The sequence below is a fragment of the Musca vetustissima genome, unplaced genomic scaffold, assembly GCF_032173495.1.
Source record: "Musca vetustissima isolate MV318-11 ecotype Yass unplaced genomic scaffold, APGP_CSIRO_Mvet_v1 utg8115, whole genome shotgun sequence".
Taxonomy (NCBI): Eukaryota; Metazoa; Arthropoda; class Insecta; order Diptera; family Muscidae; genus Musca; species Musca vetustissima.
Window position 1 is genome coordinate 40,663 of NW_026886971.1, and position 8,273 is coordinate 48,935.

Sequence of the window (8,273 nt, forward strand, 5' to 3'; positions counted from 1 at the left end):
AAACGAAGATGATAAAGAAGAAGATGAAGATTTAAGGAAACCAAGCGCTGTTGAATATTTTTATAAAAATATGTGTTTATTTTTTTAATTAATTTACCACACTCTCACACACACACCCAAACAAACAACAAGACATCTCATAAAAATAATAATTCCTCAAGAAAATAGTTACTGGAAAAATAGAACTACCTACCCACACTCTCTCTACCAGATTTTTACCACACTTCACTTCAACCCACTCTCCCCTCTCTCATACTATTTTTTATATAAGTTTAAAAGAAAAAGAAAACAAGGACTGATTTATATAAAAAAACAAATTAAACTATAACAAAAAAACTAATTGTGTATAAAAAACCAACAACAACAAAAAATGGAATTCTTTATTAAGTAAAAACCACAAAATTATTCTCATGGAATTTATTTTTCAACCTCTCTCCCGCTCTCCTTACATTCCTATAACTCTACTATTTTCGAATTTTAATTTCTTCCCCCTCTCTCCCCAAAGATTTAAAGCTGATTTTTTATGTAAATTTATAAATGACTCTTTGAAATACCAAAAAAAAAACCTCTTTCCCCCAAACAAAAAAGACAAGGCTTTTTAATCTTTCCTTCATGTGCCGAACCACCTATTTCTTCTCTCCTTAAACCAAACCACTTGACGCATGTTCGAAATTTATAAAAAATATTATATTTTTTATTGTATATATTAGAAATTTACTGAGTATTCCTTAAATAACCCAATCCCCCACTCCCATTCCCAATTTCCCTCACATCCCCCTTTCCCCTCCCTCCCCTCAATCCCTTATTTTTTTTATTTAGCTTTTTTTATTAAGTTTTTCTCTCTCAGCTCTTTTTTATGCAAAGAGCATTTAAAACAAAAACAAACAAACAGATATGTAAATATTAGTTTTATAATTATAAATAATTATTATTAAATATAAATATCATATAAATAATATTAATTATTTTAAGTTTAGCTCATAGGAAAAAACAAACGAATTGGAAAAAAAACAAACATTTAAAAAAACCCCAAAAAATAACTATTTGACCTTAAACTCTATTTGTAAAAAACAACAACAATTTTTTTAGTATTTTATGTTTATTATTTTTTTATAAGCTAATTTTCTTTATAGTTTAATTTAAACAAACGAATTATATTTTATAGTAAAAACCAACAAATATTGCAAAACAAACCTCATCCTTCTCCCCCCAAAAAAGAAGACAATTTTTTTGGAAAACAAATAATTCTGTAAAAATCTACTATTTTTATTTTTTGCCTCTATCTCTTAAAAAAATAGTGATCCACAATTTCATATTATTTTTTATAATTTTTTTTTTTAATTTTTTTTTTATTTTTTATTTTACTATTTTGTTTGAAATTTCCCTGTCTATACAACAAAAATACCAACATACGAAAAAAATATTAAAAAAAAAAAACAACAAAAAAACAATAAATTTTATATTGAAAAAATTTGTAAAAAAACACAAAATTCTTTTTATTTCAACAAAACATCAACAACAACAATATTGTGATGAAGAACACGAAATATTGGGGTGAATGGGAAACAATGGGAAGCTGGGCTGGGTTTACAATGGGTTCGAAGGAAATTTGGGAGGTAAAATTCGCCAATTGATTACAACTTGGGAAAGGTCCATTTAAAATGACCTAGAAAGCAGCTGTAATTTATCATTCAAGCTTCAGGGTATTAGTCGAGCATTCGGTTTAACCTACCTTCGATTCGAGTCACCATACAAAAAAAAAAATAAATAAAAACAGTTAATTTAGAATGGTTCGAAATTTTTATATCCTCCTCATTGTGGAAGAAAAAAAAAAAATTAAAAAAAAACCAAAAATTCCGACGATACCATTACATTGGGGCACCATAAATTTCGAAATTACCTATGCTACTTTGGTCCTCTCCGAAATGCCAATTTACTTCCATTTGGTGTGAAAAAATGCGGCTTGGACCTTCCATAACCTTCAAAACCCTAAAGGCAGGCGTTTCAAATGAGGCTGTTCCAAAACTTTCAATGGACCTCATTGTGCAAAAAAATAAATAAATAAAATAAAACTAAAAATTCCGATAATACCATTACATTGGAGCACCATTCATTTCGGGGAAAACCTATGGTACATTCGTTCTCTCATAAATGCCAATTTACTTCCATTTGGTATGAAAAAATGCGGCTAGGACCTTCAAAACTCACAAAAAAACTAGGGGTATAAAATGAGGCTGTTCCAAGACCTACACTGGACCTATACATTGTAAATGTTCCGGTTTTTGTTCTTTGAGAAACTAAAATATACCCCATTACAGATAATGTGGTTGGAAATTACGACTATGGCTTTCGTCGGGTCCTTAATGGACCCAGACATTTATATGACATCTGTGTGAAAGTATGAAGAAAATTCTTCCAGACAACTCTTTTGTCCTCTGTAAACCCAAAATGCCTAACTATAAGCATATCTGTTGGAAAAAATGCTGATAGGACCTTCAAATTACATAGCATTACGAAAATCGGACTACGGGACTATAAGATGATGTCAAAACATGGACCTACATTGAGAAATTTCTGCAAAGAGATATTTTATTTATCGATTGACGGAAATTCGACTAGAATCTCCGAAATGCCGAAATATGAACCTATTTCACATAAATTCTTCCAAGAGGGGAGCTTTCTTATCCAAATTACCGAAAAAATTCCTCCCGAAGGTTGTTGGTTGTTGGTTGTTGGGAATTGTAATTAGAACATTTTAAATACCGAAATTCGGAACAACATTGAGCATTTTTTGTGAAAGCATATTTCATTTCCTGAGGAACCGAAATTTCGCTGGCAGCTCTGCGAACCCTAAAGTAGTTCAGGGCCTAATATTTTTATTAGGAAACATAAAGTTGGCCTTGGCCTTTTTATGGGGACTGTGTGAAAATATTGAAAATTTTCTTCTGGAAGGTATTTTAACCTCTGAAAATCCGAAATGCCTAATCGTTCCAACATCGATTTTGACTATCCAAATAGTTCTGGAAATTTGCACTAGAACAATAAGAAAAGTGCTAAAAAGTACTAAATATGGTATTATTTGTATTTGGCGAACCGTTGGAGCTAGAACCATTAAATTTTAAATGAGGATCACTGATGGAGCGTAGAATAGATGTACTAAAGGTTTTTGTGAATGTACTAAATTTCGTACAATATTGTGGAATGAGCTAAATACTTGAAATTTTGTATAAGGATAAAGTTTTGATAGTGTGTACGAAAGGTACTATATGGCACGATTCGTATACATGAGTTAATTGTAACAAAAAAAAAAAATATATATATATATATATATAAATGTACCAAATAGAGTAATATATGGTACTATATTTTGTACAATTTTAATTTAGATGTACGGATAGAACAGTAATCCGGAAATTTAAAATTGAGATTGCCGTGGAAAATGTTCACTTATGTGTACGAAAAGTACTAATTCGTACTATAATTGGTACAATTTTGGTTTGGGTGAACCGATAGAGCTGGAACACTAAAATTTGGAAATAATATTACTGTTGGAGTGTAGGATTGGGGTATGGATGTTGTTTTGGAAATTCAAACTTATTGGTACTAAATTTGGTAAATTGGAAATTTTGGGTGAACCGATAGAGCTGGAATCCTGAAATGAGAATTCTAAGAGATATAATGATATTTTTCTAAAATCCTGGGATGTCTCGGCGAAAAAAATAAATATTTTCCCCACATTTTCAATTATGGTTCCAATTTTTCGTTTTCTTTTTAAAGACCCACCACTAGAAAGATTATTCCGAGACACTGGGCCTTAATTATGGTCTTATAGATGTTTTTTTTTTTTTAATTTCACATTACCCATTAACTCTTCGATAGATTTATATTCCATTCAGTTTCATTAAAAGTCAAAATATTATTTTTTTCTTTAAAAATAAAATGATCTCAAAGGCAAAAAGTTAAAAAATAAATTTTAATTTTTATTTAAAATTGTGTACATATGAATATGAAATGTTCCTCAGTAGAAATAAACGAGAAATAATTATAACAAAAATGAATTTTAAATAAAAAAGTATATAAAAACGTAAAAATAAAACGAATTGATTGTGTAAAAGACAACATTTGAAATTATGTTTTTGGAAATATATTCCTAGTGAATAGTTTTATTTTATATTGTTATGTTATATAATTTGTATTTTTTTATTTTTAATTATTTTTATAATTTTAATATTAATTATGTTAATTTTTTAATTACTATATATTTTAATTACAATATATTTAAAATTTCTTAATTAAAATCTTTATGTAATTTAATATTTTTTTGTAAAAATGTTTCTATATTTTTGAAAATGTATATATTGGTAGTCTCCTCGATTAAATATATCCTTATAAATACTCTATAAGACACAAATAAAACATATAGTGTACTATATAAAATACATGTATATCCTTTAGTTTTGATATAAGTCTACACGAAAAAACAATAATACATAAATATATATTAAAAAAAATGAAAAAAAAAAATATTTTTTAGTCTTAAATTTTAAATGTATAAAAATAGTTGTATTGAAAAAAAAACAAATATGAAACAAAATAGTGAAAAAAATACTGAATGAAATAAAGAATATAATTTTTATGAAATGAAAATCAAAATCTGTCGGTTTTGTTTAATAAAAAAATCATGTAAGTATTGAATATAATTTTTTTTCCTACCATGAACTTCTCCTAGAATGAACTTTTAAAACAACATTGTATGCGTGAATTTCACATGAATACATTTTTCAACAACCCTTCAAAGCTTGGATATTTACAACAATATGTTAAGCACCCAACCCAAGGTGTAGGTACGTCTGCGGTGTTCCCTGAACTGCTTTCTCTCTGATTGTTGTATACCCTAAGCTGCGGTAAAAATGTAATTCATCGCAATAGTAATTTTAGACCCTAAGTTTCTAGAACCAAATCTTTTTCTGATATGTTGGAGATTTATAAATGAACATGTTGCCATTTAGTACACATTCGTCCGAATTTGCAAAACTTCCTCTATACAACAATCCTACTTTCTAAAAATGATCCCAACTTCAAATTTCAAGATTCCAGCTCTATCGATTCACCTAAAATTCAAATTGTACCAAATTTAGTACACATTAGTACCAATATTCAAAACTTCCTACATACCCCAACCCTACATTCCAACAATAATCTTAATACCAAATTTCAAGATTCCTGCTCTATCGGTTCACCCAAATCCAAATTTAGTACCATTTATTACACATTAGCACGAATCTCCAAAAAATCCTATAAACCTACTTTTCAAAAATGTTCCTAACTTCAAATTGCAAGATTCCAGATCTATCGATTCATTTAAAATTCAAATTGTAACAATTGCACAAATTTAGTACACATTAGTTCGAATTTCCAAAACTATACCACAATCCTATACCACAATAGTGATCCTAACTTCAAATTTCGAGAATCCAGCTCCATCGGTTCACCCAAATCCAAATTTGGTACAAATTTTCAAAACGTCCTACATAGCCCAATCTCTATTGGTTCACCCAAAATTCAAATTGTAAAAAAATTAGTACAATTTAGTACAAATTATTATAAATCCAATAGAAATCATACTATCCAATTTCAGGATTACAACCCAAATATATTTGTACCAAATTTAGTACCATTTAGAACCCAGTAGTTCGAGTAACTGGTGATGAACTAGATATTTTACTAATTACCTGTAAGTACCACTAGTTACCACTTCATGCCCTAGACTGGTGAATTTAACATGTGTATGTCATTGGGGAAGTCAATTGTCCCCTGCCTGCGTTACCAGTATACAGACATTTCGATAGTCGATTCATTACCCATTGCATTACCAGTAACTACTGAATTGGTATGATGTGTGTAAACAGCTTTTTCAATTGACAAAAAAATCCAACAGTCTATTTTGTGTTCCTTTTTGGGGTATGAAGTAACTAGATCACCAAGTAACTAGCTATATAACTATATAATATCAGACAATTGATATTTTGTGTACAACTGGGAATATATTGCTACGAATTTCCTAAACAACACCCATACATCAATCCTACACTCAAACAGTAATCTTAATTCCAAATTTCAAGATTCCATCTCCATCGGTTCACCCAAATTGTACCAATTATAGTACGATTTAGTACTTTTCGTACACATAAGTTGAAAAATTTTGTCAAAATTAAGTAGGGGAGACTGGGGCACCTTCGGCACTTTTTTAAAGCTCTATATCTCAGTACTTATTCAACATATATAACAACTTTATGGCTGATTATTGTCCTCTGAGAGCGGAGCAGTATAGTCGGACGGGGCCGACCATACGATACCCTACACAACTTCCATGAAAATCTAACTTTTTGTGGTTCTATATTCTGAGATTTGGCAATATTTCGCGATCTTTGCACACTTTTGACTGGCTAGAGGTCAGCAAATGTTACTAATAATCAGTACAGCCCCTCTAATTACTTGTCCAGATTCCCTTCGCCGTGGGTTGTGTTGTGATGTTCGGATTTCCACTCGAAAAGTACAAATAATTAAATTTTCGGTCCACTTCATCCGAAAAGTTATTATCTGATCATCACCTAACATTTTAGGCGTTGTCCTTGACCATAACTGGTACCTCATGGAACATTTCAAAACGATCAGCGCTATATTTCCGCCCTCCAGTGTGGTAATAGGTTACTAAATAATATATGAATACGTAAGTACCTGTAAATATTTCAGTGTAGCTCCCACATCTGAGTACATACGACAACATAATTGGTATCAATTTAAAGGTCAACCACTCCTTTGGATATACTATCAACTTCTGGGATCTATGTCCTTCAGTCGTAAATATATACGCTATAGAATACAAATTTTGTAATTTTTCACACAAAAGTTAGGGTCCATTTGACCCGCTAAATATTGACCGATCTTTATCAAAACAGGCATGCTTATTCTTTGACCCGATCCCCTTCTCCATGCAAAAATTCGCGGTGTTTGGGCCATAATTGTGGCGTCTGGTGCGACCAGAAAATCGGACAAAAATTTAGTTTTTGGTCCATTTCATCCCCTAAATATTAACCGATCTTTTCCAAAAACAATAGGGGTCTTCATTGGCCAGAACCCATCCTACATGCAAAATTTCGTGAAGATTGGTCTATAACCGTGGCCTGTATCGTGTTTACAAATTATAATGGACAGACGGACGGACGGACGGACACACATGTCTAGATCGACTCAGCTAGTCGAGATATGACGATCGGTATACATAAAGGTGGGTCTAGGACCAATATTTCGCGGCGTTACAAACTCTTGGGGCTGCACAAAGCTATAATACCCTGACAACATAGTTGTGTAGGGTATAAAAATACAAAAACCCATGTATCTAAATAAGCTTATTAGCTAGAAATTTCAAACTTTGTGTCAGTTATTTTTTTATTCGATACCTATATATCGAAACTAGTGATGTACGGTGAGAGCTTCATATCGAAAACACGATTGCCGAAGGTGCCCCGATGCCGAAGGTGCCCCAGTCTCCCCTACATATCCCAATTTGAAATTAATTTCAAATTTCAGTATTGCAGCTCCATCCGTACCTCTAAATTAAAATTGTACCAAATATAGTACCATTTAGTACAGTTCGTATACATGAGTACACACTTCCAAAACCAAATCCTTATAACAAATTTCAAGTTTTTAGCTCATACTACAAAATTGTACCCAATTTAGTACTTTTCAGATACTTATAGTTCTAATTTTCAAAAAAATAACCAGTAAGGAAAGTAGTAAAGTCGGACGGGGCCGACTATATGATACCCTTCACCACTATGGATATATTAAACAGGACTATTAACATGAAATTGGATGAAATAAAATATGTGATATTTATCTAAATGTGAATCTACCTATATATCCATAAGTTATATAAATCGACTTCAATCAAATATAAATAGGTTATCTGTTGGGCTATGTCTGTACTTCTAGAAAACGCAACTACGTAATTCTATGCTCAATTTTGTATGTTGTGCAAAATTTGATGTCAAGCTGACTAACATGAGGAGTTAGATACCCAATTTACTTGAAATCGGGCGAAAATATATATGGAAGCTCTATCCAAATATATCGAAGGATATATAGGGACTTTGGTGCACCATTTACATGAAATCGGACGAAACTATATCTAAATCTGGGCCGATTTTCTCGAAACTGGGCAGACATCATTCTAGGCTCAATTCAGTACGTTATGCCAAATTTCCTGC